Here is a 16134-nt window from a genome sequence, read left to right on the forward strand (position 1 = left end):
ATGTTTATAATTTTCAATTTAAGCCGTATTGAAGTTATTCTACATAAAAAGAAATTACTTTAGATTTTTAAATCTCACACCAGTGAATTTTAAGAAAGAAAAAAGTTATAAGTTCACAAATTTTACTATATAAAATTTACAAACTGATATAGCAATAAATGTAATTGGTGAATTTCAACCACTTCATAATTGAAATTTGAATTATATCTTAGAACCAATGTAGTAAAACTTGTAGTATCTATAACACTATTCTCCTTATGTCATTTTGTTTGTATGTACAATATGCATTGACAAGGGCATGAAAAAAGAGTATGACCATAACATGTAAAGTACTATTGTTTTCATATTCCAAGATTTTATTATACTTTAAGTTTTTAGCATTTACGTGCTGCCATCAATTTAAAATAACTAGTTGGAACAATGGTTTTAAAAACCGGTTCAGGATAAAATCGAATTTGCCTCCGGTTCCCAGTTTTTACCGGTTATTATCGGACCGGACTGGTACCCAGTTTCCAGTTGAACTGGTCAAATCTGCTAGTTCGGTTCGATTTTTAAAACAATAGTTAGAACACCATCATGGGATTTATTTTTGACCTACTAATAGATTTGAAAAATTAAGGGGATTACCTATTACACCCTCATGCATCAAACGCATAACTTTATCACTAGGGAGAGCCAGAAGTACCAATTAAGGGCTTATGCCCTCATCTATTAAACATAAACCTTTCTCATTGGAGAGGCAAAAATACCAATTAAACTACGAGGTTAATTTGGTAATACAATCTTAAGAATATTGATATTTTATTGAAGCGCATGCATAGGTATATATTCTTTTCTTTTCTTTTCTTTCCCTCTAGTATTACCAAACCTCGATTACTCCAAATCCAATAAGAAAGGTCTAGATTTAATATATGATATTTCATTCCATTTACTTGGTGTTACAATTTGAAAATAATGTTGATATGTAAATTGAAGGAATTTCATTTCGTATTTAACCTAATAATAAAAAAAAAAGTGGAATGCCATTAACTCGTATGCCCATTTAATTATTAGTAAAATTAGGTACGTTTATTTAGGTGGTAGCATATATATATATATATATATATATATATATATATATATATATATATATATATATATATTAGGTTTTCATTGAAAAATTAAACACATGATTACATTATCAATAAACACAAATAATATTATTTAATCCAAGAATAATTAAATTTAACGTAGTCTTATGTTTGAATATAATTGATAAATCTAATATATCATTATAGCACTTAAATAATTAATGGTCAGAATGATAAATTATGCGTTTAATGCTTAGTGCACTGCATGCTTATTGTGTATTTTTTATAAAGAAATAATAGTCAAAATGATTTTTTTTTTTTTTTTTGATGAATATAACGGTCAAAATGATAAATGCTTACTGTATTATACCTCAAATAATGGCATCTCTTTTCTCGCACATTTTTGGTCGGTATCTAATTAAATAGTGAGACGCGTAATGAGTAGTCCTCCTACTAATTAAATTGGAGGTATCTATAATTGGTAGCTGATTTTGAAAGTTACAGCTACAAATTTGACCTTTATATATCCCAATTTCGACACTTGAAATTAAATGTTGAGGGAGAGATTTGACTTCATCTTATAAATTGGAATTGGAGCAATACAATCCATATATTACTTTACAAGTACAACTTGATGAGGACGAAAGTCTTCTTTGACTATTTGTAAGAGAATAATACTCCTCACTATAAAGAAATCAAGACCAAATCTGTGATTTTAATATTCGTTCCTATGAGCACGAGAAACTCACTCGGATTTTGAAAATTATAAAGTCTTTGTGCTTCAATTTGTTGCTTTTATTTGACAAGCTCTACAAACTTTATCTTCATCTTGTGGGTGCCAATTATCTCAATGAATAAAGTTTTTTATCGTCAAATAAGAGATCTGGGGTTTAATCTCTCACGTATACCAAAAAATCAATTGGTATTTTTGTCTAATGATAAAAAGCAATTATCAAAAGCACAACTGTAGGGGTGTTAATGTTTGACTTAACCCACGAACACGACATGGATTTTTGAGGATTAGGGTTGGACCTTAGCAGGTTTGGGTCATTAACAGATCGATCCGAAAGCGACACGATAAGAAATGTGTCATAAGCAGGTCAGCCTGCATGACCCGCAATAAACCCATTTGACATGTCAATTTATTTGTGTCAACTCGAAATAACTCATTTAACACAATCCATTTAACTCGTATTACAAATAAATATTCATTTTATTTTAAATTTCTCAAATATCTTTTATATTTAACCCTTATTTTAAACTTAAAAATAAAAGAGAATAATTACAAAAACTTACAAGTGATATAGTTGTAAATTGAAATTTTCTCTAGTCATGATTAGTCTATTATTTGCACCAACTCTTTCAATATTAATACTTAACGTTTGACAAGTTCTGTGGATATTATTTTTGTTGAACTATGTTATTTTGAATTTGGATTGAAATGCATGCCTTTCATTTAGAGTGTAAAGAACTTATTTGTAGATCGATTTTATATTTTTGTTGATCTATGTTTTGAATGTGGATTGAAGCCTGGAAGTGTATGCATTACTTTCAAGATGTAAAGAACTTATTTCTATATGGATGTTATATTCTATATTAAGCTGGTTGAAATAGGTTGTGTTACATTCGTGTCAACCCAACATGACTCATTTATTAAGCATGCCAGGTGAGTCAAGTTGTATCAACCCTCTTTAACAAGTCGGGTTAAGGTTGAAGAGTCCTGACACAATTATTAAATGGATCCGAATTGAGGCATTTAGTCGAATTCCCCTACCTTGACACACGAACCCGACACGCTAACCTAAATTGACACCCCTGCTGTAGAAGTCATAAGTTGAAACTATCTCAAAAAAAAAAAAAAAATTAATAGCCACCATCCCGGCCCATCATATAGTCTTTGCCATTGTCACCCACTCTAAATATATCATCCTTGTCATTGTTATCCTCAACCACTCAGTCATGACCACATAAAAGTTAATCGATTCTTATTAAACCTTATCATCTCTTCAAATAAATAAACTATCCATAAGAAGTGAAGATATAAAGTTTGTCAATTTATAATTGATCACTTGATTAATTAGAACTCTAAAAAAAATTCTGAAAAAATCAAAGCAAACTAATCATTTTCCAATGTCGGCCATAGCTCAAATCTATTTATTTATGCAAGTTACTTAATCAATTATGCAAGTGTCTTAACATTCTACATGCATCTTGCGAATTAGAGAACAGATTGAATTAGTCACAGCACACAATTCTCAAGTTGCAACCACAAATTTGGTTACCATCATTCTGCAGTTTGATATTATAATGAGAATGATGCAATACCGTGGTGTCATATTATGTCACTAGATTTAGATGTGGCCATATGGGCTACTAAGATATTCGAGCAATCAAAGAATAAAACGACACATGCTGCTATCAACTTTATATATTAATAGGATACATATCTTTACCCGAGAGATTAGCTTAAAATTCTTAATTTAATTATTTTAGTTTCCCCATTTTTCCCCCCTAAATATAACCTGCTCATCGAGTTTGAAGAGAGGTGATAAGCTTGAATCTATCTTCCAACAGGCAACAAGATAAGAATTAACTATTATATTTCTTTTGTTTATCTTCTATTGAGAGTGGGTGTCAAAGCGGCACAATATATGTAATAAAAGACATTGAGAGTGGGTGTCGAAATGACACAATGTAGGTAATAAAAGATACCATATACAAATCACAGTTGTCAAATTTTTTTGAAAAACAATAATATCTCACAACAAGCTTAGGGAAGTTAGTAGATTTTAAAAAAAAACTCATTTACGGTTACTACCAAACATAGGAAAATGACTCATTTTCTTGAAAACAATATTGCCAAAACAAACAAAGCGTAATTATAAAAAAAATTGAAGAGATTAAATGAAAAGTTTGGAATCTAAAGGGCCAATATGAAAACAACCTCAAATTTTAAATGTTAAAAATGTACTTTAATGGTAAAAGTGTACTTTAATATAAATTTTATTTTTCTAAACGAATTCTATTTACATTAAATATTTATTTTTTTCAAAATTTCTTATAATTTGATTTATTTATTTATTAATATCTTTTGTCAAGATTTCTTGTATAATTATTTTTTCCCCATAAGTAAGAGTAATTTTATTGAAAGAAGCTAGTAAAACTAGTCATTAACTCGTGCAATGCACGTGATAGTTAAATAAAAATTAAAAGTACTTATTTTGCTTAAAGGTTTATGACTTAACTTTAAAAAATGTATAACTTGAAAATAAATGAAAATAAGTAATTTTTTTTCAATATAATGGTTTAGAAAAATTCTTTTTCTTTCGTATCATTGGTTCCACATAACACATTTTCGATGTAGGCTATTTTATGGTGATGACTTCACATAATACTCAACTGCAATTAAATCTACTATTCATCACCAATTTAATCTATGTTATCTTGATAGTATTTCTACAACTTGCATTCTCATATCCTTAGATCTTTCTATGGTTTTATATTATTATCTATATATAATATAAAAACGAAGTTTTTGACTTTTTGAGAGACTTGCGTGAGAATTAGGATTAAAAAAATAATTATAATTTTTTTTTAATTAGACCTCATGTTAGGTTTCAAAAAGAAAGTCTCACATAAAAAATAAAAAAATAGGATTAAGAAAAAAAGAGAGAGACTCCTATTAAGACTCTTGCTATTTAGTTTAAAAAAAGACCACACGTTTGAATTTTTTTTTTTAAACAACTCACTTTAGGTCTCAAAAAAAAAAAAGACTCATGTAAAAATAAAAAATAAAAAAACTTTAGGATTAAGGAAAAAAGAGAGAGAGACTCCTATTAAGACTCTCTCACTATTTAGTTTTAAAAAAATTATAAATGAAAATAATGATGTGGAAAATTGTTGGAGTTTCAGAGGTTTCGGTTATATATATATATATATAGAAGAGGGATTCGGGAGAATTGGCCCATTATCATCTGTAAGTGCACAATTGTACCCAGACCCAAAAACAAGTGATGGGCTCAGGGCCAATGAGCTTTATACAATGAAATTTGTAAAGTATGGATTTGAAACCTAGGTTTGGGATGTTGGAAGTTAATTAACAGGCTAGAGTGCCACAATCTATGCAAGTGATAAACAAATATGACAAAGAGACCTCCTCGGACACAAGCCGAGGACGATTTGTATTGTACTTCTCTTTCTACACCAAAGTTTACAATTCTTAGTTCTTTTTTAGCTAAGAAGCCAGTCCCCCTTCCTTTCCTCTCTCGTCTTCTTATATACTTCTTCTTCTTCCCTGTTTTGTCCACGTGTCACACAAATCTTCCTTTTAGGTACTTGTCCCGTCTACCACCTTCTTGAAGTCTTCAAATAGTGGCAGAAATGCTGAATTCTACTGTTCAGAGGTTATTTTTATATTAATGCGGCCAGGGAGGTAGATGCATGGCCTTTAATATGGTGGTAAAAGCTTTTTCCTCAGATATTTCTCACATGCTCCTGCTTCTAAAGGGTGTATCGATCACACTTTTACCCACCAGTCCTTCCAGAGTTCTACATCTAACCCGTTTAGCAAGTCTCAGGGCCATTGCTGAGCCTGTCCAAGGAGATACTGCTCCTCGGACAACTCCTCGGACCTCTATAGTGCGGACTAACTTGTGAGCCTAGAGACCCTGATCAAAACAAACTGGTACCAATCACTCAAGCCCAAAACCCAAACGTTTATTCAAGCACTTTTACCCCCCACATCATCAACAAGAGTCCAAAGGAGGATAGAGTTGATTGACTCTAAAAGGAAGCCAATGGGCTAAATTATGTGCAAGGCCATTAAGAGCCTTGGGCAAAAGAAGAAAGAAAATACAGTAAAATTACAGAGAAAATATCTATTGTCTTCTACAACAGAAATGAAGTCCCAACCTGGTATTTGATTAGGATCATTGATGGAGTCTATTACGACCTTGGCATCACCTTCAAATTGAACAAATTTGCAACCTAAATTAAACAACTAGTTCGCATCATTTGATTTATCGTACAACTAGTTCTTGTATATTCCTAATTCGCATTATCAATTAATTTAACCAAGAGGTCCAAGACCATCCATGAGTTTTTTTTTTTTTTTTGAGAGAGAACCATCCATGCGATTTAAATTATTAGTTCTTGCATTATTGTTAATTAAGCAGGCTGCATTAGATTCAAGTTGCTACAAGAGCCCAACACCAAACACCTAGCCCAAGAAAAACTTGGAATAAGAAGAAAGAGAGAGAAATGTCTAAACTCAGGACAGCCCTAAAAACCTTTTGGATCCATAGGATCATCATTAAAGCCCAAACTATTTTTCCTTGGGTCAATTACCCAATTAGAGATTGGGCTTGTGTTTTTTTATTTTTTATTTTTCTGTTTTCTTTTGGGTCATAAGATTAAATTTAGTCAACGAATGCATCGGCCATGTGCTATGGTTATGTGACTATGGGCCCTAATATTTGAAAGCCTGCTTTTCCTTGGGCTAGAAGTTCAATTTCTAGAAAGTTTGTGCTTTTTCCCTTCAAAAAGAAAGTTTTTTTGTATTCAAGGCTGGGCCAGATCAAGTTCCTTAAGAATCACAAGCATGATTAGGAGATAAAACACTAATGATAATACACAGACTTGTAAGTATTAACAAAAAAACAAATTAAATGTCTCTTTTTTCGTCAAGTTTTGAAAACAAAGTTGCTTGCTTTTTGTTAACAAAGCATAACTTCTTGTTTGTGGTTGTGGTTGTGGTTGTGGTTGTGTTTTGTGCATTTCATAGGTTTAAAAAAAAAAGGACTTGGAGGTTGGAATCAAACTAATATTAAACTCAAAATTCAACTAAATAAATATGATTTATTTTTTCATCATTTGACAAAACTCACCCTTATTATTCTGTTATAAACAAATGAAATTTTGTAATATAAATACAACATTGTGCATGAAGGAAACACTTAAATGATTACTGTTGGCCACTTGTCCTGTTGGGATTATGGAAACAAACAGACGGTTAGACATTATTTATATCAATAATTTATAATCTTTGGCTCTACAAAGCTATGGAAAAATTAGAAGGGACCCCACTTTTTCATAAAAGTACTATGTCGTTTTAGTTCATTTTTTTAGGTGTTTAGACCCTATAGACTAGAGGGTATAGAGTAGAGACTATAAGCTATATGTTAGCGATAGCATAGATTAGGTATTAGGGTGACTAGGCAGGCCGTCCTAAATGGTTTTTAGAAAGGGGACCAGTTTAAGCAATTAATCGTTTGAAAGTTTAAACAAATGCTACAGTAGTGTTGACCTAAGCTTAAGTACACAGCCCAACCAACCTGACCACATGCCTGAGTCTGACCCCCAAAGATCATAGGCTAATTTGGTTAAGGTAAATATTTTATGATTTTATAAAGTATAATTAGAACGATAATTCAAAAAGTAAAAAATAAAGCTGACCACAAAATTTGCTTACAAAACCCAAAATATTGGATCAGATACCCAAAAGCCCAAACGTACATTTTGGCTGGTATAAGAGTCATGTGACCGACCCAAAGCCTGTCCTAGCCCTATAGAGGTAGAACCCTATACTAACATATAGATGGTGACATGACCCTTTGGTGGGCTTCCTTAAAGCCAGTCAGTTTCCCAATCTCAGGTCATAGTAGCTTTCCATTTCTTTTCTTTTTACTATTAAATAGTACATCGCCACAAAAACAGAAACAAATTTCTCTCCTAAACAAAACAGTATTATTAATTTTTTTTTTCCCCTACTAACACGTGGCAAATCCCAATCCGCTTATTTTAGTAAATAAATAAATAATAATATAGTTTGAGAAATAAAATCGAAGGGTTAGGACTTTAAGGAGAATGTAGTGGCCCTATTTTTTCTAAAAAGTGAAAAATTCCTAGATCTGGAACAACCATCCTTGAAAAAACAGTATTGGGAATAACCATTTAAATGATAACACGTATAAAAACTCTCTCTCTCTTCCCTAAAACCAAAAAAACCTCTCTCTCTCTCTCTATGCTATATAGCATGATAGGACTTTTTGTTCCAAAGCCGATTTTCCTAGGCTTCTCTTTACGCAGTACTTTTGGGTCCAAAACCCAACATGACCCTTCTCTAACTCCCTAACCCTACCCATGTGACTTAACAAATGAACAAGTCCCCACGCGCCTGATATTCCATCACCCAACGGGACCCATTGCGAAAAAGACAGGCGCGTGTGGTTAAAAGCTTGGAGGTGGCGCGTGGAGATGGGTTTGGGCTGACTGGTGTTGGCAAGCAACAAAAAAAAAAAAAGTACGGGGGTTGAAAGATATCGCGGGTTTTATTGAGGGGGAAGCTTGGGGGGTTGTGTGGAAAGTGGGGTTCGGTCTCTCATTTGCAGGGCTCGAGGCAAATCCTCGGCATGTGCGTCACCTAGAGAGAGCTGGTGAGAACTAGATCCGCGCTGTAATACAATACCATTCACTATGTTACCAATATCTATTCTCACCACCACCGCGTGTGCTACTGCTACATGCCCTTTCTTGTTCGTACTTTTTTTTTTTTTTTGGAAAAATTCTGAACCATTTTTTTTTTGGTAATGGATTAAAATAATGATATAATTGAAATAAATTCAAAATTTGCAAATTAATTGTAGTAAAAAATTGTTTCTTCCATAATATTTTCACAAAAAATTTAAATGACCGTTATTATTATTAAAAAAATAATAATTTTATTGCAAAAATATGGTAAATATATTGTCGGCATATTACTACTAGGATTGCTTTTCACTTTTTGAACGTGTTGTGTACCTACTCTTGTAAGAATTTTGGGGATAGAGTAGGAAGTAAATGGAGGGGACATAACAAGTGGATGGGCAAAGAGACCCTTAAAAAAAAAGAGTGAGAGAGAGAAAGAAAAGTCTATGGGTTTCTGAGAGCGCCGCTTTTCTTTTTGAAAAAGGTTGGTTTGGGGGTGGAGAACCAGGGGAGTGATATAGAAGTGAGAGGAATGGTGGGTTTTGAGTTGTGTTGTGTTGGGCTTTGGAAGGTACTGTAGTTTGTTTTTTGTGTGTATACACCCTCTCTCTCTCTCTCTATATATATGCTCTGTCTGTCTTCACTTTCTCACTCCGTTTACTTTTTACTACTTTGTTACCTCGGTAATGTCATTCCCCATCATCAATCATATGGTATATATGCATTCATTCATTCATTTACATTTCCTGCAAATTCCTCACATACCCACATCAAACTCTTATTGTGTCTCTGTGTTTTTGTAGTAACCAACTATTGGGGTGTGGCTCTAAAAGCCCATGAATTTCACAGAACTTGAATTGGATTCCACCTATTTATGAAGAACTTGGAGATTACAGATTAGCTTCCATGGAGTAAACCAATATATTGTTTGACCATCAATTATATTATAAATTTATGATAATAAACAATCTGTAAATTTTTTTTTGAGAGGAACAATTTGTAAATTGTTATCTTATTCAAATTCAATTTCAAATCTACCTAGAAATTTATATTTTGCTGATAACAGAGATTTTCTACATATAAGAAACTAGGAAATGTCTTTTACAGTTTACTACATGTACATCTCTCACCAAAGAATATTTATAGGTTAACTTTAAATAAGCGATTGCCGTCAGTCCAATTTTACCACAACTTATGCTGTAGTGTTATGATGCAAGGCAGGAAAGTAGTCTATGACTTGACAAATTATATCACATGACAAAGGTGACATGACATATATTTGTCAAATTATTTATAAAAAAAATATCACATGACTTGACAAATTAATATGAGTCACTTTCATTCTTGAGTCCACTATCACTTTTTATCCAATTACATAATATAAAAGTACTTAGATAAATCAAGTTAATTTATTATGTAGGGTTAATTATACTTTTTTCTCTTAAATTATTTGGTGAATTTTAATTATTCATAAATTTTGAAATGGAGCATTGCCTCCCTTAATCGATTGATAACAAGCAAGTTTCCTTGTTATTAATAAATTTTGTTAAATTTAAATTTAAAATGGAAAGTGGGATCTTTTTTTCAGTCATGTGCACTAACCAAATTGAGATGTCTATTGACCCTTTCATGGCACAATTTAAAAAGAAAGAAAAAGAAAAGTTATGAAAAAAAAATAACAATAAAAATGAAAATTTTAAACTCAAAGATCAAAAATTTGCTACCTAAGTCCACGTCGAACCCATTTAGCAAAAAAAATCACAAATTGAACCCAAATATGGAAATACCCTAATTCTTATTATTCTTACATGTTAAAAATCAGAAAAATTCTTAATTTTTCAACAACCCACCCACTTAAGCCTTGCTAGGGTTTCCAAATCCAAGAGACAAGAAGGGCTTTTAGAGACTAACCAATTGCTAATGTAATGTATGTGCTGTTGGAATTTTGTTGTATTTTTCTTTTGTATGTGTGCCAAAAAAAATGGCCGAGAAAATAAACTTGCAGGGATTGAATGATTGATCATCTAAACTTCGTTTGTTTCTCAAGAAAATTGAAAAAAAAAAAAACAAAGTTTTCAAGTTTCTTCTCATTACATCTTAAAAGGAAAATATGTTTTTTCCCTCACCGGCCAATAGGCTTTCAAGTTCTTACTCATAAATCTGCATCCACTAACATGTTTAAAAAATGAAATAATGTAAAGTATTTAAAATAGTAATTAATTTGGGGATTTTCCCCCGTATTTAAATTTGTGTTGTGAAAGACTTCAATGGGCTAATTACATGGATTTCAAAGAAATGCACTTTTTATTAAAAAAAAAAATTAAGAAATTTATTAACAACAGGGGCAATTTATGAAGAATTTAAATTGACCCAATAATTTGAGAGAAACAAAGTGCAATTTAACCCTATTAGTAATTTAGACCACAAATCTCCAATGCTTTTTTCCTCAAAAAGAAACCAAAGCTCCAATGCTTACCTCCTCTCTTTACCGGATCATGGGGCTTTTCCAGGAGATCACATAGGCACGCTGATTTAAGTGGGATCATAATATTCCCATCTTGACTACTTGTTACTGAAAGTAAGATTTTAGTGCTACATGCATTCCCTCAAGTCTCTCCTTTAATAAATTGCTCATAATTACGTTTGAAATATTGAATGGCATACTCTGAGACAACATAAGAATTTTGCAGTAAGATTATCAGATCTTTGGTTGAGTTGTCATAAAATTTTTGCAGAGCTAATGGGCAATATGTTTAAAGAGATACGAGACATCTATATCATACGAGTAAAAAGAGATAAAAGAAAATATTTTTTTAAAAAAAAGAACAGTATTTGGATTGATGATCAAATAGATTCTTGGGTCTCGAACAGTGATTCAACTGATGATAAAGAAAAAGAATTCTTAGTTCAGTTCTCCACCTTAACGACAAAAAAAAATGATCAAATTTTATTGAGTCTGACTCATAATGATCATTTATCAAAGAATGACTCAGGTTTTATATATATATAAAAGAGAAATTTTTGACTTATTATTGACTACTTCTCATTGCACTACGTGGTTATATATATTAATGTCATGTATACATTCAAAAACATCGAACATTTGTGCCTTTTTATTTTTCAATAGGCACATTTTTGGGTCAGTAGGCACTTTTAGGGCGCATTTTCAGTCAATAGATACATTTTTATTCAATAAGCATATTTTTGATCAATAGACATATTTTCGGTCAATAGGCACCTTTTGGTACATCCAATATAAATGGTTATGACTTTTCAATAGACACCACTAAAAATGCAATATTTGGTCTCTTGTACCTTTTCACAAAAAACTAACAAATAAAACAATATTGTTTTATTCTACCTAACTAATAAAACTCCATGTTATTTATTTCATGTATTTTTGCTTACTACTCCTACTCAAAAATAATGTTTTTTTTTTCATGAAATTCATTCAGTAGCTATTCTCTTACATCGCACAGGTTAGGGACTAATATATGCATATAAGCATGAAAAAGGGGGAAAAAAAGGTGGTGCATATGATATAACCTCAATCTTGGTGATTCTGAAAGCATCCACAAGAGCCCCAAGGCATTGGACATTAAAACTAATTATATTGTATAGATATGTTTTTATAAGTATATATATTTTATTTTATGCTTCATGAATGTTTATTGGTTTGCTCAAATTTACGCGAGGATAATCAGATTAAATTCATAGAATATAACGAAAATGCTCGTAGAAAAAGCTGATTTGATTAAGGTTTTCATGGAAATCGCATTAAGCATGCAGAAGCTGATCATGTTTTTCTAGTCATTCAGAATCACCATCTAGGGCCATTAATGGCCATTATGGGTTAGCGGGAATAACATGCTCAAAATCCACTAAAGTTAGAAAGGACCAGTAGAGAAAACACAAATTGGGCTTGCAACAAAGTTGCTTAGAGATATTGCTAGGGTATTGATACTATAACCAAAATCTTTATGTTGTTTATGTAAAAAAATAATGGTTTGCGTTGAGGAAGAGTTAGCTAATGACAAACAATTAAAGCAAGTGATGCTATAGCTTTTTCTATTTATATCTCTAGCTAATCTTTTTCCCCCATTGTTTATTTTCTTTTGTTTTATCTGATTCTACTTTTTTTTTTTTAATATCTTTTTCGACTGATGGTATAAAGCATGCATGAACATCCAAAGTGTTCAAATTAATTACACAAAAGAAAAGAGTAATAAATAAAACAAAAACCCTACTAAGAATATAAAATAGACCTTTTTTTCTAGTATTAATATTAATCTACTAGCTCTCTCTTCTACTACTTTCCCCCTAAACCAAAAAGACAATAGTGTAGCATCATAGGAGAATCTTTCTTTTTGGGTAGTAACATCATGAGAGAATCCATTCCACCAATCCCATAGTGAATAGAAACGTACGTATATATTGAAGTCTTAAGTTTAGATCTGAGAGTAATAAAACAATGGGGATTGTTTTGTTGTGTTCTCATTATTAATATGTCTAATAGAATGATTTTACCCACTTATTTAAGCAATTAAGCATTAAGCATTGGCTGGGTCCAGAACCTACTTCATCATAGGAAAGCGCAATTAGACCTGTAGTCATGTTAAGTAAGTCCCAGCATTAATTCTAGCCCCTCCAAAACAAAAAAAAAAAAACAGCCTAATTAAGCAGCAATGTCGATTGTCTTTTCACACTTTGGCCACTACAGAAACATACATTTTTTAGACACTTTCAACACAACGGAACATATTTCATTTTGATAAGGTTTTCGTAGAAAACTCTTGTTGGTCACCAATCAAAAACTAAAAGAGATTTCTAAAAAAATCAACAACAAAAAAAAATCAATGAGAAGAATGTAGAGATAAGGCAATTTTAGTTTTTCAAAAAGATGAAATTAAGGGTCCGCTTGATAATATTGTTTTAGTAATATTGTTTAAGTGTTGTAGAAATACGTGTGGGTAAAAAAAATATTGTAAAAATACGTGTTATGTTGTTTAAACAACAAAAACTGTTGTTTGAACAACACAACCAAACATATCCTAAAAGTTTAAAACACCTTATTTTGCATATCTTTATTGTACAATTATTTGAATTAATAGTGTGAGCATAACTGAGCCGAGCAGGAGTGTTGGACTATGGGTTATGCCTGAGGACACATAGGAGCTTGAGGATGGTCAAAAATTTTAATAAGTATTAGGGTCAATAAGCCGAGGACAAGGAAAGATAATAACAAACTGGTGGTGTCTTCCGAGGAGCCGAGCTTCCTCCGGAAAGCATTGTGGAAGGTTGGAACCCGGCCGTTGAGAGAATGTTGTGCAAGAGGTAACCATTCTTTTGAGGATAAGCTTTAGGATAATGAGCCAACAATAAATGAAGAAATATATGAGAAGAAGACTGCTACCGCCACATTAAATACTCTGCACCTAACTAACTGATCGCATTTATGTGAAAATGACACCTGGTGGGACAAGCATCCAAGAGATCACTTACAAGATCAACAAATGGAAGGTTAGGATGAATGATGGAAGAACTATATAAGGAAAAGACCTCCATAAAAAATGGGGCATGTAATCTATAAAGAGATAAAATAAATAAAATAAAATAAAAAAACACATTGTACTTAGATAAACTTGAGTGCATACAAGAACATTTCATCTTCGGACTTGACCGAAGAGTGTTATTCTTAAATTGTGTTTTCTTATCTTCCTGGTTTAAATCCAGTCAATTAAGGCCCATATATGATTTGATGAGATGCCCTCTTATAAAATTCACTCTCTAACAAATATATTCTATTAGGCTGGTTGGGCCATCATCCATTGTTGGTGGGCTGAGGGTCAAATTCTAGTTCTTACAAATAACATTGCTACTAAGAATTTGTCTCTCTTTTTTTCCTAGTTAATTAAATATCGGACTGAATCATATTGATTAAAGATATCAAGACTCAAGTTTTCTACACTACTGTAATTTAGACTTTGTATCTAATTTGGCTTGATTGCAAGTATAATCCTAATTTTCTTGAGATACAAGCAAATTAACCTTAATCCTACTTATATATAATTGCTACAAGCAAGGCCGGCTCTATAGTATAGGCAAATTAGGCAGTCACTTAAGGCCCTCAAGTAGAAAAAGACCCCCAAATTTTAACTAATGGGGTTATTTCTTTCATTATAATAGTATTAATTAAACTTAAATATTAACCAATAAATAAATTAATATTTTTTATCAAATTAAAAACAAGAAAAAAAAAATGATGTGTCCACAACATTTTCACGAAAAATCTTCAATGGCAGATTGTTACAGACCATTATTGGTGGGTAAAAAAGTAACTTCAGTGATAGTTCGAATTAAAATCAGTAACAATTTAGCACCTAGGAATTGTTGTGAATGTAGCACTTCTCAGGGAAAAAAAAAAAGCAATACACAAAAAATTTCACAACATTTTTCATGATAATTGAGTTGGTAAACTTTTATTAGTTCTCATCTTGGTCTACCACTAACATCACATTTTTACTTATCACCATCAATCGGCCACATCAACATGTGTACAATTTTTTGTCAAGTTTATTGTGTTTATAGACATTCCAAAAAAAATTCTACATACGTGGTTAATTAGTAATTTTGCATATCTAAAATAAAAGAATGGAGTTTAAATAATATTTATTTTATATTATCTCTCTCTCTCTCTCTCTCTCTCTCTCTCTCTCTCTCTCTCTCTCTCTCTCTCTCTCTCTCTCTCTCTCTCTCTCTCTCTCTCTCTCTCTATATATATATATATATATATATATATATATGAAATGCCTTAATTTAGCTTTCGCCTAAGTTAATGCATCAGGCCGCCCCTAGATATAAGAAGTGAGAGAGAAGAGATTAATTCAAACCCTACTTTTCCTTGTAAGGGAGACTATGCTATGACACTAAGCCACACTACTCTTATCGTATCCTAATTATAATTCAAATATTGTTAGTTTATGATTTAACCTATCATAAATGAATGAACTGCAAATAAAAGTGTAAAAAAAAAAATTATCAAAATTGCCTTTATTTACTATAAACCGAAAAACAATTTCTAGTTGGCCAAAAATTTCAGATGCCCCAAACATTTACTGTGGAGGGACAAACCTCTACCTTAGAAGTATTGTCCACTTTGGATGAAGACCCTCACGGATTTGTTCAAACCTTCGACTTATAAGCGTTAGGCCTAAGTGAATGTGAACCATCGTGTGTTTGATGCACCCAAAGCGGATAATACCTTCTAAGGGAGAGATTCATCCCTCCACACTTACATATGTGGGATTTTTTTTTTTTTTTTTTCAGAAATTAATTTTCATTGAAACAAACACAGCCTTAGTCTACTATAAATAACCATCAATGGATACTAGGTTCATCACAACACATAAAACTTGATAAATAAAGACGTGACTATCAAATGCATTCTATTGTGAACTAAGACTAATAAGTTTGAAACATGCACACTCTTATGCATTCTTCTTCTTATTCTTTTTTGATTTATCTTCTTTTGTTTCTTTTTTATATTTTCTCATATACTTTATCACAGTGAAACTAGGTTTCTCCTGTTCTATCATTGATA

This window comes from Castanea sativa, chromosome 8, assembly GCF_040712315.1.
Source record: "Castanea sativa cultivar Marrone di Chiusa Pesio chromosome 8, ASM4071231v1".
Lineage (NCBI taxonomy): Eukaryota > Viridiplantae > Streptophyta > Magnoliopsida > Fagales > Fagaceae > Castanea > Castanea sativa.